This window comes from Apodemus sylvaticus, chromosome 5 (genome assembly GCF_947179515.1).
Source record: "Apodemus sylvaticus chromosome 5, mApoSyl1.1, whole genome shotgun sequence".
In the NCBI taxonomy this organism is placed as follows: Eukaryota; Metazoa; Chordata; class Mammalia; order Rodentia; family Muridae; genus Apodemus; species Apodemus sylvaticus.
The window spans coordinates 111,388,295-111,403,306 of NC_067476.1; the positions used below are offsets into that span (position 1 = coordinate 111,388,295).

Consider the following 15,012-nt stretch of genomic DNA (forward strand, 5'->3'; position numbering starts at 1 on the left):
ACAGACACCCACACATACAGATACACACATACACACACACACATACAGATACACACACATATACACAGAGAGATATGCCCATATATACAGACACACACACACACCACACATACATACACAGACACCCACACATACAGATACACAGGCACCCACACATACAGATACACAAACATACACACAGAGAGATAGGCCCACACATACAGACATACACACATACACACACACACACACCATACATACACATACACACATACAGAGACACCCACACATAGAGACACACAGACACCCACACATACAGGTACAGAGACAGAGGGCAGGGGTTGGAGTGGACAATGATATAGCTTCATAGTAAATAGTAGCTCCAGAGACTAGGAAGGGTGATCTGGGGAAGAGATAGGTGGCAGTGTAGAAAGCAACAGGGCAGGAGTAACGTCTTGTGCTTTATTGAATGGCAACTATGACCGACAATAATCAATCATGTATCTCAAGTAGAATGTAAGAGCTTTTAAATGTTCCCCAAACACAACATAAAACAACAGATGTCTAAGGTACGGGACCCAGCAAATGCCCAGCTGTGATCATTAGAACCCTTCCTCATCGCTCTGACGAAACCCCTGGTCAATGAGACTTAGGGAGGAAGGGCTTATGTGGACTCCTGGTTGGTGAGTGCAGTCCATCCTGGAGAAGCGGACACAGCAGCAGGAGCATGAGGTAGCTCGCCATGGGGCACCACAGTCAAAGCCAGAGAGAGAGCTGAGTGTGCTCAGCTAGCCCCCTCCTTGTTCCTTTTCATTCCATGTGGGATGGCAGATCACGGATGACCGCCCATGGGACAGTGCTGTGCCTTCCCTCCTCAGTTAAACCTCTCTGGAAATAGATAGCAGAAGGTGTGTTCCTTTTGTGTGTGGGGGTACAGCAAACCTCATTGAGGTATTCAAGAGGTAGGGCTCCCTAGGCTCCCCTGCTAGCATAAGGGCCTGGGATGGAAACCCTGAGGGACACGCTCAGTGTCAGGGGCTAAGTTGGGACATGGACTCCTCAGCAACCAAGGGCCTCTCTCTTGCTCTCGTGTCCTTGCTGAGGTGGTGGTCCTGGGCTTCTTACTCCTTGGAGGCCATGGAGGCCATAAGGTCTAACGACCTGTCAATGTGTTCATAGCAGGAAATGTGATTTACAGTTGTCACTGGGAGCAATGCCAGCCCCAGCATTAACAGTGGAAGAGTGGGAGTCACAGGAGACAACCTGGTCCTCAGTGTAGACCAGTATTCTCTTTACTGGGCCCTCAGATGCCTGCTTCACCACCTTCTTGATGTTATCATACTCGGCAGCTTTCTCCAGGCAGCATCAGATCCACGACAGACACACTGGGGATAGAAACATGGAAGTCATGCCAGTGAGCTTCCTCTTCCGCTCTGGGATGACCTTGCCCACAGCCTTGGCAGCACTAGTGGACACAGGACTGATGTTCTAGGCAGCCCCATGGCCATCATGCCACAGCTTCCCGGAAGAGCCATCCATAGTCATCTGCATGGCAGTGATGGCATGGACTGTAGTCATGAGTCCTTCCACAATGCCACGGCTGTCATGGATGACCTTGATGGGGGCAGGAGGGGCTGCTAAGCAGTTGGCAGTGCAAGAAGCATTGCTGACAATCTTGAGCAAGTTGTCATACTTCTTGTGGTTCATACCCATCATAAGCATGGGGGCCTAGGCAGAAAGGGCAGAGATGATGACCCTTTTGCCCCCACCCCCCAGCCTTCTCCATGGTGGTGAAGACAACAGTAGACTCCACAACATTCGCAGCACTAGCATCACCCCCATTTGATGCTAGCAGGCTCTCACTTCTAGAAGATGGTAGCAGGCTTCCTGTTGATGACAGGCTTCCCATTCTCAGCCTTGACTGTGCCATTGAACTTGCCATGGGTGGATCCATGCTGGAACATGTAGACCATGTAGTTGAGGTCAATTAAGAGGTCATTGATGGCAATAACCTGTACTTTGCCAGGTGAGCCAGCAGCCCTGGTAACCAGGCACCCAACTGCCAAATCCATTCATTCCAACATTCGCCATCGTCTAAGGGATGAGGCTGTCACTGAATGAGAAGATAGAGCTGTCTGTGGAACAGGGAGGAGCAGAGAGCCTGGAGGTGTGTTCTTAAGTGGTTCTAAACCCAGTCAAGTTGCCAAAGAAGTTTAACCATCGCATACCTGCTCAAGTGCACACAATTGTCGCTTTATGCCGCATTAAAAACTACACTTCTTAGGTATAAGTTTTTCTATTTTTCAAATAGAAATTAACTGGGGAATAAACGATACCAACAAAGCCCATGGAGATAAAAGAAATTATCAAATCGCCATGGCAGAAATCATGGGGTGGGGTCGACTCAGTCGACCTGGGTGACAGCAGAAAGCATGGAGAATCAGGAGAGTCAGACCACCACAAGTATTTGGCCTGGGGGAGGGATTTGTTGGTAAGACATTCCAAAAAGTGAGAAAGCACATGTATGCGTTAACTAGCAATTCGTCAGGATTTTAGGAGTCCTGGAAATGTCTGGGGACATTAGTGTATCTCTTTAATCTCAACCCCCCATTTCAGCCTTCTAGAAGTCTATATTTCTGTGTATTTATCCACGCACACCATTCTACTGTTTGTATTCTATGATCTTGCCATGAAGATGTTCTGATAAACACATTTTTTTCTTTCAGCAGCATACACCACATTCATGCTGATGACTTCTAATGCTGGACATCTATACTGTGTCCCCCAGACCCTTGGGATCTGAAGGTGCCTGAGGGTGAGGGTACTTCTCAGCTCTGAGTTTCTTTCAGGATTACCCAGGGAAGGAAGACTTTAGATCATGCACTGGCCCTTTCCATCCATGTTCTTCTTGGCTTCCTTGAGGGCACGGTGAAAGGCAGAGGCTGTCTTCTACCTCCCTACCTATCCTGAGATAGCCCATAAAGCCCAGCTTTGTGTATCCTACAAAGATATTACATGAGCACGTCTGAGTTCTGTGGCTGGAGAGAGGGGTGAGGGCCCTCACCCATGAGTTTCTTCATGGACTCTTTCAAATACTCTTTGGCATATCACTCTGCCCTTGGTTCTGTGAGAGGCTCTTCCCTAAGTCCACCCAAGATCTTTTTGCCTAGAAGACTGACTAAGAGATGCGTGAAATCTAAAAAATCTGTGAAGTGAAAGATTCATGAGTGAACTCATGAGCTGTCCCAGGCCCCAAAAACTAAGTCGTTCAGCCCTAACTCAAAGTTCTGCACAAGAAGCCTTGTTCTCGTCTCCCCAATCCTTTTATCCTCCTGGGTCTGCCCCTGACTGAAGGGCACGTGGGACCACACTACTACACTACCACACTACACCACACTACCACTCTACCACACTACCACACAGGCATAAGAACTGGTGCTGTGGGGTGTGCTAAAACCCCAGAGATCTCAGAGAACTGAGGCAGAGGAGCAGAGCTGCCCCTCCCACCCTCAGGCCTGCTCTGGAACATGGAACCAGGACCACCAGGCGAGAGGACCATAGCCACTCAGTCAGGAGAACAGCACCTAGAATCCTTCTCCATGCTAATGAAGTATCAAGATAGCCTTAGCCTTCAGCCAATGGCCCTCCCTTCCTGGATATTACCATACCCTTCCCCCAAAAAATATATAATCCCTGGTTCACACCAAATAAAGTGTATGTGCTCAATCCACCCCCAATAAAGGAATATAAACAAGCTAAGATCATCTCAGTAAGCTGCTTCACCAGAGATCACCACGGGGAAGGCCTTTACCTAAACAAGCCATGACACTAAGGTCCCTAAAAGAAGGCCTTTTCTCTTCTCCAGACCCTCCAGAACTCAGCACAAACTCCCAGACTCTGCTAAGTTAGGACTTCTCTTTCCCCTTCCTGGCTAGCATGCAGATGCCCCTGGAGAAATGTGGACCATGGACACCCCCTTCCTCTCAGGCATCCAGGCACCCCAAAAGGAGAGCTTGGAACCACAGCATTCGTCCCAAACCCCACTTTCCCCCTCCAGTCTCACATGCCTGATGCCCAAAGAGAAACTCGGGCTTCAGATTCTGCCTTCTGTCTGAGTAAGTGACTTGGCGGTACCTAGATACCACCAGGAAGAGAGGCAGCACAGGATACCACACCTGACCTGTACTCATCGGCCCGGAGCTCCTGCCCCATCTGAGACCACTAGCCAGTTTGGAAACTGGCTAGTTTCCAAAAGGGAACAACTAGGAGGTTGGTGGGGCTCCCATACAATCTCACCCCGACAATGTTCCTGCATAGGGCTTCCCGCTTCCTTCTGCACTCTCTTCTACATCCAGGTGCCAACCGATCTTCCCTGAGATCCTATGTGCCCATTTCAGCCTGTGGGGCTGGGGGAAGAAGCATGCACGTACCCATGTGTAGGTGTCGTATAAGCCATAGGACAATCTGGGTACCATTTCTCAGTCACTGCTCACCTCTTTGTGGGGTGCAGGCCCTCTCGCTGACCTGGAAGCTACCAAGTAGGCTGAGCTAATTGGCCAAAGAGCCCTAAAGATCTACCTTAGTCACTGATTCCAGTTTCCAATGTAGGACCTCTTGGGATTCATCTGCAAATATTCAACTTCATGCATAGCTAGATCAGAAACAGGAAACGGGTGGAGAGAATGTGCTGAAATAAAGTAAAACAGAAACTCCGAGTTCACAGAACTGTCTGGGTTCAAAAAAAGTTGGAATGGTGGTGAACTTTGTCAAGGGCCATTTGCAAAATGCTGAGCACATGAACCATCCAGATGGCTGTCCAGTCCATGCTGGACAGTACGTAGGGTAATGCAGCTGTAACAGTCTCCAGGGTATACAACCAGTCACCACCTCTTGCTCAGGCTCTTATGATCTCCCTCTCACAGGGGATGAGGAAAGTCTTCTTCAGTTCCTGTGCCCAGCTCCCCCACTTTGTGGTGACTGGGAGGGAGGCAGGCCCTGCTGTGGTCTGGCTTCGGAGCAGAGTAACCACAAGACAATCACTGCCAAAATTAAACTCACGTTAGCAGAGTCTCTGTGGGTGCTTAGGCTCAAAGGCCTTCTTTACAACATTGAATCATATTTCAAAAATACCCGAGGGAGTGGCAGGAAGGAGTTGAGCCGGGGAAAGAAATTAGTCGAGCTGTGTTGGTCACATTAAGTATAAAGCGTCAACTCAAACCTGTGGCTCATAAAATATGCTGAATCCTCTACATCCAGGGAGAGTCCCTGTCCCTATCAGGACAGCAGCCCCACCTCCATCCTCCCAGGACAATGTCCTGTCGCCCACTGAGGTGAGCCAGCAAGATGAACATTGCCCACAGGAGAAGCACCATGGTGGGCAGAGAGTTGAGAGACGGCTCAAGTTAGAGGCTTCAGTAAACAAGAGGCAAATGAACAGAAGTTACTGGGACAGAGAGAGGGGTCTGCACAGCATGGCATGTCAAATGAGTCCCTGTGACGTCACCATGACAAGGACAGCCCCACTCTTGACTCAAAGTCTGTGAACCTATCAGACATGATGGAGTACACCTTTAATCCCAGTACTTGGGAGGCAGAAGCAGGTGATTCTCTGCGAGTTCAGGGCCAGCTAGGGCTACTCAGTGAAACCCTGTCTCAAAGAAAAATGGCCGTGACCTTGAGTGCCTGGCCTGTATGTAACCCATCAGCTAGACCAACTGTACCAGAGCTCAGCCCTAGGCCTACACACTAGAAAGCCCAGGTAACTCCTCTGACTAGGCTGGAGCCTTCCTCCTCCACAGTCCTCCTTCTTCCTCCTTCATAGTCCTCCCTCTCCTTCCTCCTCTGAAGCCACACAGATAGCTTAGACCATGTCCAAACGCATATAAGGGTAAAAGACAGACTCTAACCCCAAACCCCCTCCTTTCAATTTTCCTTACAGGTAATTTTTTAACCATTTAGTTAATGGTTTTTTAAAAAAAAACACTTTTTAAAAATCTTATGTGTGGGGATGGTGTGGGGTTCAGTGGTTAAGAACATGGCTGTTCTTCCAGAGGTCCTGAGTTCAATCCTCAGCAACCACATGGTGGCTACCAGCCATCTGTAATGGGATTTGATGTCCTCTTCTGGTGTTTCTGAAGATAGCAACAATGTGTTCATATACATAAAAATAAATAAATCTTTAAAAACAAATCTTATGTGTGAGGGTGTACATGTGTGTGTGCATGTCTGAATGATCTTATTGAGTGCCGATGTGTGCCGTGATGCTTGTGTGGATGTCAGATGATAACCTTGAGTATTGTTCCTTGTCTTCCATATTGTTTGAGACAGGGTCTCTCGTGTGTTGTTCCATACGCCCACCTAACTGGGCTATCCATGGATACTCGTGTCTCCAGTTCCTATATCGCCATAGGAATACACACAGATGTATGACTTCATCTGGCTTTGCGTGGGCTCTAGGGATCTAAGGTCAGGCTTCACACATTTGTGTGCACACTCTACCCAGCGAGCCTTCTCCCCAGCCTCAGGAACCACTTTTAAAGGCCCTAAGTGTGGGAAAACACATAGAACCTTACTCCTGCATGAACAGCTGTGGCAATTAAAAACTTCTGAGAGAGATGGTCAGTGGTGGCACATGTCTTTAATCCCAGCACTTGGGAGGCAGAGGCAGGCAGATCTCTGAGTTCGAGGCCAGCCTGGACATCAGACTGAATTCCAGGACAGCCAGGACTACACAGAGAAACCCTGTCTCAAAAAAACAAAAAACACAAAAAAAGAAAGAAAGAAAGAAAGAAAGAAAGAAAGAAAGAAAGAAAGAAAGAAAGAAAGAAAGAAAGAAAGAAAGAAAGAAAGAAAGAAAGGAAAGGAAAGGAAGGAAGAAAGAAAGAAAGAAAGAAAGAAAGAAAGAAAGAAAGAAAGAAAGAAAGAAAGAAAGAAAGAAAGAACTGAGAAAGAACTAGTCTGACCCAGATATAGCCATCCAACCCCAAGCCCCAAGTGGTCAACACTAAAAAAGCAGACATACAAACCCCACTAAACAAACTAACCAGTTTGCATTTATACATCCAATTATCCATTTATACATCCGTGTGTGTGTGTGTATGTGTGTGAATACATACATACATAATGTATGTGTATATATGTGAATACCTACACACACACCATTGAGGAATTTTAATCTGTAAATTAAGCACAATAAGAGATTGGCAATTGAGAATGCACTCAAACTGTTAACAGTATTATGAACTTAAAAGTTATCTAAAACTTAGACTGGAGAGATGGTTCAGCAGTTAAGAGCACTGACTGCTCTTACAGAAGACCCAGGTTTGGTTCCCAGCATCCACATGGTGGTTAACAACTGCCTGTAACTCCAGTTCCAGGCGATTCAGCACCACCTTCTGGCCTCTTCTGACACTGCACACAAACAGACAAGCAGGCAAACACATATACACATAAATACAGTTTAAATTCTTAATTGCTTAAAGATATCAGAGACTTATGAACTGCTCCTATCTGGAATTTTTCCTTCTACCTTTTTGGATCAACATTGCCCTGGGTTGGGCAGAACTGAAATGGCTTGGGGCGGGGGAGGGAGGAGGGGGGAGGGGACAATCAGCGAAGAAAGGATGTACAGAGAAGCAGGTGAAAGCAGGCTGTGGCTCAAACCACGCAGCAGCTCTGTCAAGACCAAAATGCTAACTTCCCTGTGCCTGCTCCCTCACAAGCACCAGGGGTCAACTTAGCACCCCTCAGACAAGGGCTGGGAGTGACGCTCGCTCGCTCGCTCGCTCGCTCAGCAGAGCACACACAGACAGGAAGCAGGCCAGAACTTGTTCCTGGGCCCATTTGTAAAGTCTCTCAATGATTTATGAAGAGAAAGCAGGAAGTGAATGAACAGGGCGAGAGTGGCTGGCCAGAGCTGGAGTGACAGGATGTCTGTCACCCCCGTGCCTGCCACTGGGACAGTCTTGCATGAGAGATGCAACTGAAAAATCAAAGTGTGTGCATTGTATCTTTTGACAATCTTCTATAAGTTTGGGAGAGTTTTTAGCCTCTTCTGTCAAGGCATCATTTTCAGAACATTGGAGATTTGGCTCTCTGACTCCTGTACCTGTGCTAAGCACAGTTAGCAAATGAAAGTACACCAGGAGGATTCTGGGAGCATCTGGGGTTCATTTGGGAGAAGAACTAGTTAAGTTTGCTATGATGCATACAAGCTCTAGTTCATGTTCCACACCACAGTAAGCCCATGAGGGCTGGGCAATTTTTCAACCAGGAAGAAATGATTTCCCTGGTCCTGTTGATCGTAGCAGAGGACTGGGCTCCTGGGCTCTGCCCCTTATGTCTGAAATATTCGAGTATTGGTGTGGAAGAGGACGAACCGTTGTCTTTAGTTATATCGCCTCTGCTGAGCCCACCAGGCTCCAAACTACAGCTCCAAAGTCAAGATCACTCAGAAGGCCTTAGAGGAAACCACAAGATATAAGGAAGAGATTTGGTGTTGGGGGTGATAGACAGGCAAGGTAGAGGGGTAGTAGTGAGAGTGTCAGTATGCACTGAAAACTTGCAAGAAATTGTCAAAAACAAACTTAACTGATTCAAAATGATAAAGTTGTAGTAAATTCTTTGCATTTTTTTATTTGACAAAAAAAATTATGTCCAACTTCAGGCAGATCTGCATCCTAATTACTAGCACACAGCATAGGAAACGATGATTGTGTGCTTGGAGATTCCAAGAGTCCCTGCATGGAGTCCCTGGGCAATGCTCGATGCATGGTTCCAACAGCTTCCCGAAGGTATACATTTCCCTTGTCACCAACTCTCAGGGTCTCTTTCTGAGCGTGCCCTAGGCTCCTTGCTAACAATGGGTAGCTTCTAGCAAGTTATAATGACATGACCAAAAAAAGCCAAAAACCAAAGCACAGATTAGCAGACCACTCAGCTCCATGCCTCTCTAAAGATGAGCTACATAAGGGAAGCAGAGCCGAAGCTCCCTGGAGCAGCTGCATCTAGAGCAAAGATTCTTAAGACTGGGGGCGGGGTTTAGGAACAAAGTGCCTTTGGCACTGGCTCAAGCTTCACTGTGTGTCCTGCAGACAGACAGCTTGACCTTGGCTGACGAAAACACTGAGACTGAGAAAAGTGAAATGTAGGTTGTGAGCTGGTATTACCTAGGGCTATCTTAGGCCAATTAACTTTGGATCTGACCTAACATGCTCCTGACTAACAGGTGAACTCCTCAGAATGTATCATTGAGCTTAGCAGGACTCTGCCCTCCTCCAGCCCTAAGGCTAAGAACCCTATGTCTGAAACTTTTAGAAGAGATCCCTTCCCCACCCCCTGCTCTGCCATAGCTCATCTACCTAACAGTCTCACCACTGTCATTAGTCAGTCTTTTAGCTTATGACTTTCGTGGTAGGGTGCTGTGTGTAATCTGTCACTCAGAGTAGCTGGAATTACATGTCCTGGGACATTGTCATTCATATTTGGCTCAGAATAAACTATTTTTTATTTCCTGAGAAGCAGGACAGTTCTTTTAAATTGACAAAAGGAAGCAGAATATTAAACTACTAAATTAGACAATATTCATTTAGTAACTGAGAACAAAATCTAACCAAGACCCAGACATAGCCAGGGAATTCTTTACGTTCTACCCACCAGTCAGCACCCAGCTTCACCTGGGTCTTCTCACTTAGCTTAAGGAGGAAGTTTAACTTTGTGAAGGCCAGTCAGTCATGCTTAGCCACCCCGGTCACAGCTACAGAGTGAACTGAGGAGTAGGTGACAGCCTGGGGACCTAGCACAAAGGCTCAGCTGAGGTAGCCAGGCCCCGGGAGGCTTCTGAAAGCATGTGGTGACATCAGATCTTACGTTCGGAGTCCAGCCTTCACAAAGCCATCCAAAGCATGGCCAAGAGAGCGACTTGACAGCCCCAGGCCGCTCTTCTAATCCAGCCGTTGTCTCGTCATGCTAAACTGCACAGTCTTCCTACACTAGGGACTTGAGAGGCCCACACCAATGCCTTACTTGGCTTACTCGACAGATTCTCCAAAGTTTCTAAGTACCAGCCTGAACTGTTGTTTCTACTCAATTTCTAACCAGAAAAATAAGCAAGACACAGTTCTTTGCTCTTACATAAGAGTAAAGAGACAGGCAATCAAAGTAACAGTAAGTGACTGTGAAAGCCTCGGTGGCCATGGTGGTACAAACCCATTCCCCAGCTCTTAGGAGAACTGGAAGTATAAGGCTAGGCCAGCATGAGCTTCACGGGGAAACCGTATCTTGAAGGGAGGAGGGGAGAGAGAAGGGGAGAGGAATGAAATGGGGAGGAGGTAGCCTTTACAAAAGCCCCACATGGCTCTACTTGGGAAGGAGGACTCCTCAGGACACCCACCCTGCCCCTCCGTTCTGCTGATTCATGCCTACTATGCAATCCATCCACACCATAAGCATGTGTCCTGTTTAGCCACAGAAGCCACCATGCTGGCTCCACCTTGGCCAGGCCAGGCTTCTGTTCAAGGCTCTAAGGCGAGCAGGCACCTGTCACCTGGTGCCCTGTAACAGGGGATCAGCCTGCATCTGTGTCCTGGTTCCCCTCCTGTTTAGCCCACTACCCAGGACACAGTAGCTGTCTAGTTGACAGTGTTGACACTGCTGAAGAGAGTTGTGTGGGTAGAAGGGAGGGCCAGCCATCTGGGTGCCCTGGGTGGCCAAGGTTCCCCAGATAGGCTTCTGTCTGCAGGAAGCTCCAGGAGAGCCTGCCAGCAGGATGGCAGCAGGGGGACCTGTGGGTATCCAACTATTCCTGCTGTTTCTCACAAGAGGAAAATGGCTCTATGGTTTTCTGTTAAAAACGCCCTGTTCCACGTGGCAGGACTCGTTTGAAGGGAAGGTGAGACTCACCCTGTCTCCCAGAGCCCATGAGCACAGAGAAGCGCTCCTCTAATTGTAAATTATTTCAAAGTGGCATATACTGTTCATTGTGTTTCAAAATGGAAATAAAAAGCCCCTCCCATGATTATAGCCGGTTTATAACTAAATGTCACTGTTTCCCAGCTCCCTCCAGACCTACTTACTTTAAATCAGAATAATAATAGTGCTTCCCAACATACCCATTGGGCAGCCTGCTTTTGTGCTGCATGCTGCCTCACACTCTGAAATTACTCCGAGACGGAGGGATGCGGGACAAATTAGGTCACACTGTACTCTGCTGTCTTTGAAAGATGTTGTCCAAAACTGAAGTTTAACAGAGGTTAAGTTTCACTCTGGCAGGCAGACAGGTGGATCTCTAGAGCTAATTAGCTGGCCACTACAGCCAAACTGATGTGTTCCAGGGTCAATGGGAGGCCTGACTCAAAAAAATAATGTGGAGAGAGATCTCCACATTATACCTGACATCTGGCCTTGCACACGGATGCGTATGCACACACACACACACACATGCACACACACATACACACACTCACACACACACATCACACACACATACACATACACACACACATACACACACACATGCACACACACATACACACACTCACACTCACACACACACATCACACACACATACACATACACATACACACACATACACATACACACACATGCGCACATACATGCACACACACACACATACACACACTCTCTCTCTCTCTCTCTCTCTCACACACACACACACACACACACATCACGCCTGACCCCAAGGGAGACCCAGCACCTGAAGTTTGGGGGTTATGTACTGCCTGCTGAATGGGTACCAGGGATCCTCAGAGTGTTCTCCAAGTCAGGATGCTCAGATTTTTTTTTAAAGGTGAGTGTGAGCTAGAAGCTTACAATAGGACATTTTCTTATGTCTAGTCATTTCTTTAAATAAAAAACATGAAAACACTTGCCATCCAGGCTTAGATGGAGTAAACCTCGCCTGAACTTGACCTTTGACCCTGCCCAGGGATGAGTAAACCACATCCTTTGATCCCACAAATCACATGACCCAGGGCTACAGTGGAGGCCATGAGGTTTGCAAGCTTACCGTGATTTCCTGGGGAGGAAGCCAAAGGGTTTTAGGAGAAGCAACCACTTTGTGCTTTAAATAGTACACAAACTTATGAATCACTGTCTCCACAGGTACGACAGAGCGATTCAGGGGCTGCCCAAACCCAGTGTTCCCAAAGGATGTGTGGACTCTGCAAAGCTTGCAAGAAGTTTCAGTCCAAGGCCATGTCAACAACTATTTCTCCTCCAATACTTTTTTTTAATTGGGTGTCAGTGTTTACCAGGTGTGAGATACAGCACTATTGCGCCCCATTCCATGTATTCAACAGGGACCTTCCTGGCACCCCGACTTTCATCTTGACAGAGCCTTTTCCCTGAAGCACATGAGATAAAGGTCTGGAACTAAGCAATTCAGGGTGCTGTGAATGTCTCTGCCATTAATCACCCCCCACAGATATTTCCCCCACTGGCCTTTAGGCATTATCTCAACCTGGGAGTAACTTGAAACTGCCAATAGAGGTATGGACATAAAACTGAGGACCCAAAGAACAGATGAGAGAGGTGACTCACATACACACATTGTAACAGGATGGGTGTGTCTCCCTTAGTAAGCTTTTACAGAGCCTAGAGTTCAAAACAAGAGTCGCCTCACTCATTGGTATATTACCATCTTTTCCCCTGAGGCCAAGTAACTTAATTACTTATGTGATCCTGTAAGACATCTCTGTCTTAGTTAGGTTACTACTGATTAGACAAAAACACCATGACCAAAAGGCAAGTTGGGGAAGAAAAGGGTTTATTCAGCATATACTTCCACATTGCTGTTTATCATTGGAGGAAGTTAGGACAGGAACTCAAGCAAGGGCAGGAACCTGGAGGCAGGAGCTGATGCACAGGCCACGGAGGGTTGCTGCTTACTGGCTTGCTTTCCATGGCTTGCTCAGCCTGCTTTCTTACAGAATCCCGGCCCACCAGTCTAGGGGTGGAACCACCCACCGCCATGGGCTGGGCCCTCCATCAATCACTAATAAGGAAAACTCCTTACATCTGGATCTTATGAAGACATTTTCTCAATTAAGTTCCCTCCTTTCAGATGACTCTGGTTTGGGCCAAGTTAACATATAAAACCAGGCAGCGTAGTCTCCAAACACCACCAGACTTAGGTAGATCACTACAGGTTTAGGACAGCTGATGCTGCATTCTGGGCTAATGATGCCCATTTTGATACAAATGGAATGTTGAAAGACAAATTTAGTGAAATCTTTAAATTTAAACATATACCTCCATATGGTCTAGTAATACATAAATACATATATAAAATATACATAAATGCATATGTACATACATAAACATATGCATATTTTAAAAGATACATATAGTATCTTGATTCATAATTGTCCTAAGCTGCAAACACTTCAAAAAGCCAACTTGTGAAGGGAAAGCTAGATTGTGGCAGCAGTCGTGGTGGTTTGAATACGCTTGACCCAGGGAGGGGCACCATTAGGAGGAGGTTTGGGGTTTGTTTTGTTTTGTTTTGCTGATTTTGTTTTTGTTTTGTTTTGTTTTGTTTTGAGACAGGGTTTCTCTGTGTAGTCCTGGCTGTCCTGGAACTCACTCTGTAGACCAGGCTGGCCTCAAACTCAGAAATCTGCCTGCCTCTGCCTCCCAGAGTGCTGGGATTACAGGTGTGCGCCACCACCGCCCGGCTAGGTTTGTTTTTGATGAAGGAAGTGTTCTCACTTTGGGGGTGATCTTTGAGACCCTCCTCTTTTAGCTGCCTGGAAGCCAGTCTTCTCCTGGATGCAATAAGAACAAAATGTAGAACTGTCAGCTCTGCCTGCACCATGCCTGCCTGGATGCTGCCATGCTTCCTGCCTTGATGATAACAGACTGAGCCTCTGAAACTGTAAGCCAGCCCCAATTAAATGCTGTCCTTTAAAGAGTAGCCAATGTCACGGTATCCCCTCACAGAAATGGAATCCTAACTAAGACAGCTGTAGGCAGGGGTCTGCTACTAACTCAGGAGGGCATGACCAAGTCTCAAAGGTAGAACAGTGAGTAAAAGAAGTCAGGCGCGAAAGATGACATGCTGTTTGGTATCGTTTATATGAAATTCTATAAAAGGCGGAACCATAGTGATGGACAGCAGGTCCCTGACTGATGGGTCCAAGGATAAGAATAGGATTGCAGAAATGGTCAGGGACCTTGTGTGGGGCAGTGGCGTGCTGTGTGTCGCACCTGTCGCTGGTGGCTGCATGACAACATACATGTACAATAACCAGAACTCACAGTGTTTCCAGTAAGTGGTCTTCAGATACCTACAGCAGTGCGCATGAACTGTCCCAAGGCAGAGAAACTGACAAGCTGTGAGCATCTTCCTCAGGGCATAATAGACAACAGGGGAAAGAGCCCTCCAAAGGAGGAGGGAGTCTCCACAGCTGAAGCCTTTACATCCTCAGATTCAATCCACTGGAAAATATTATAGAAGAAAACTCAATAAAAATAGGGTCACCACAATAAAATGTACCACGAACCTAGAGTTACCAACATTTACATAGCATTTCGCTTCAGATTGGGTATTTGTTCAGAGACGAGCTAAGTTCAGCAGGAAGATAAGCAGAAGCTGTGTGCACACACTGCTCTGCTCTGCCTTCCCTGGTGTGTGTGTGTGTGTGTGTGTGCATGTGTGTGTACATGTGTGTGTGGTGTGTGTGTGTGTGCACGTGTGTGTGATGTGTGTGGTGTGTATGTGTGTGCACGTGTGTGTGATGTGTGTGATGTGTGTGGTGTGTGTGGTGTGTGTGCATGTGTGTGGTATGTATGTGTGTGTGCACATGTGTGTGTGGTGTGTGTATGCACGTGTGTGTGATGTGTGTGGTGTATGTGGTGTGTGTGTGTGTGCACACATGTATGTGATGTGTGTGGTGTGTATGCACGTGTGTGATGTGTGTGCATGTGTGTGTGATGTGTGGTGTGTGTGTATGTGTGTGTGTGTGTGTAGGAGGTATAACAAGCATAACTGCTGAGCTGTGGAGACATGGCATT

At 47.1% G+C, this 15,012-nt stretch overlaps 1 pseudogene; it reads right to left on the reverse strand.

Moving 5' to 3' along the window:
* Positions 1 to 1,467: 1,467 nt before the first annotated feature.
* On the reverse strand, positions 1,468 to 2,070 carry LOC127685890 (glyceraldehyde-3-phosphate dehydrogenase-like; annotated as a pseudogene).
* Positions 2,071 to 15,012: the final 12,942 nt, after the last annotated feature.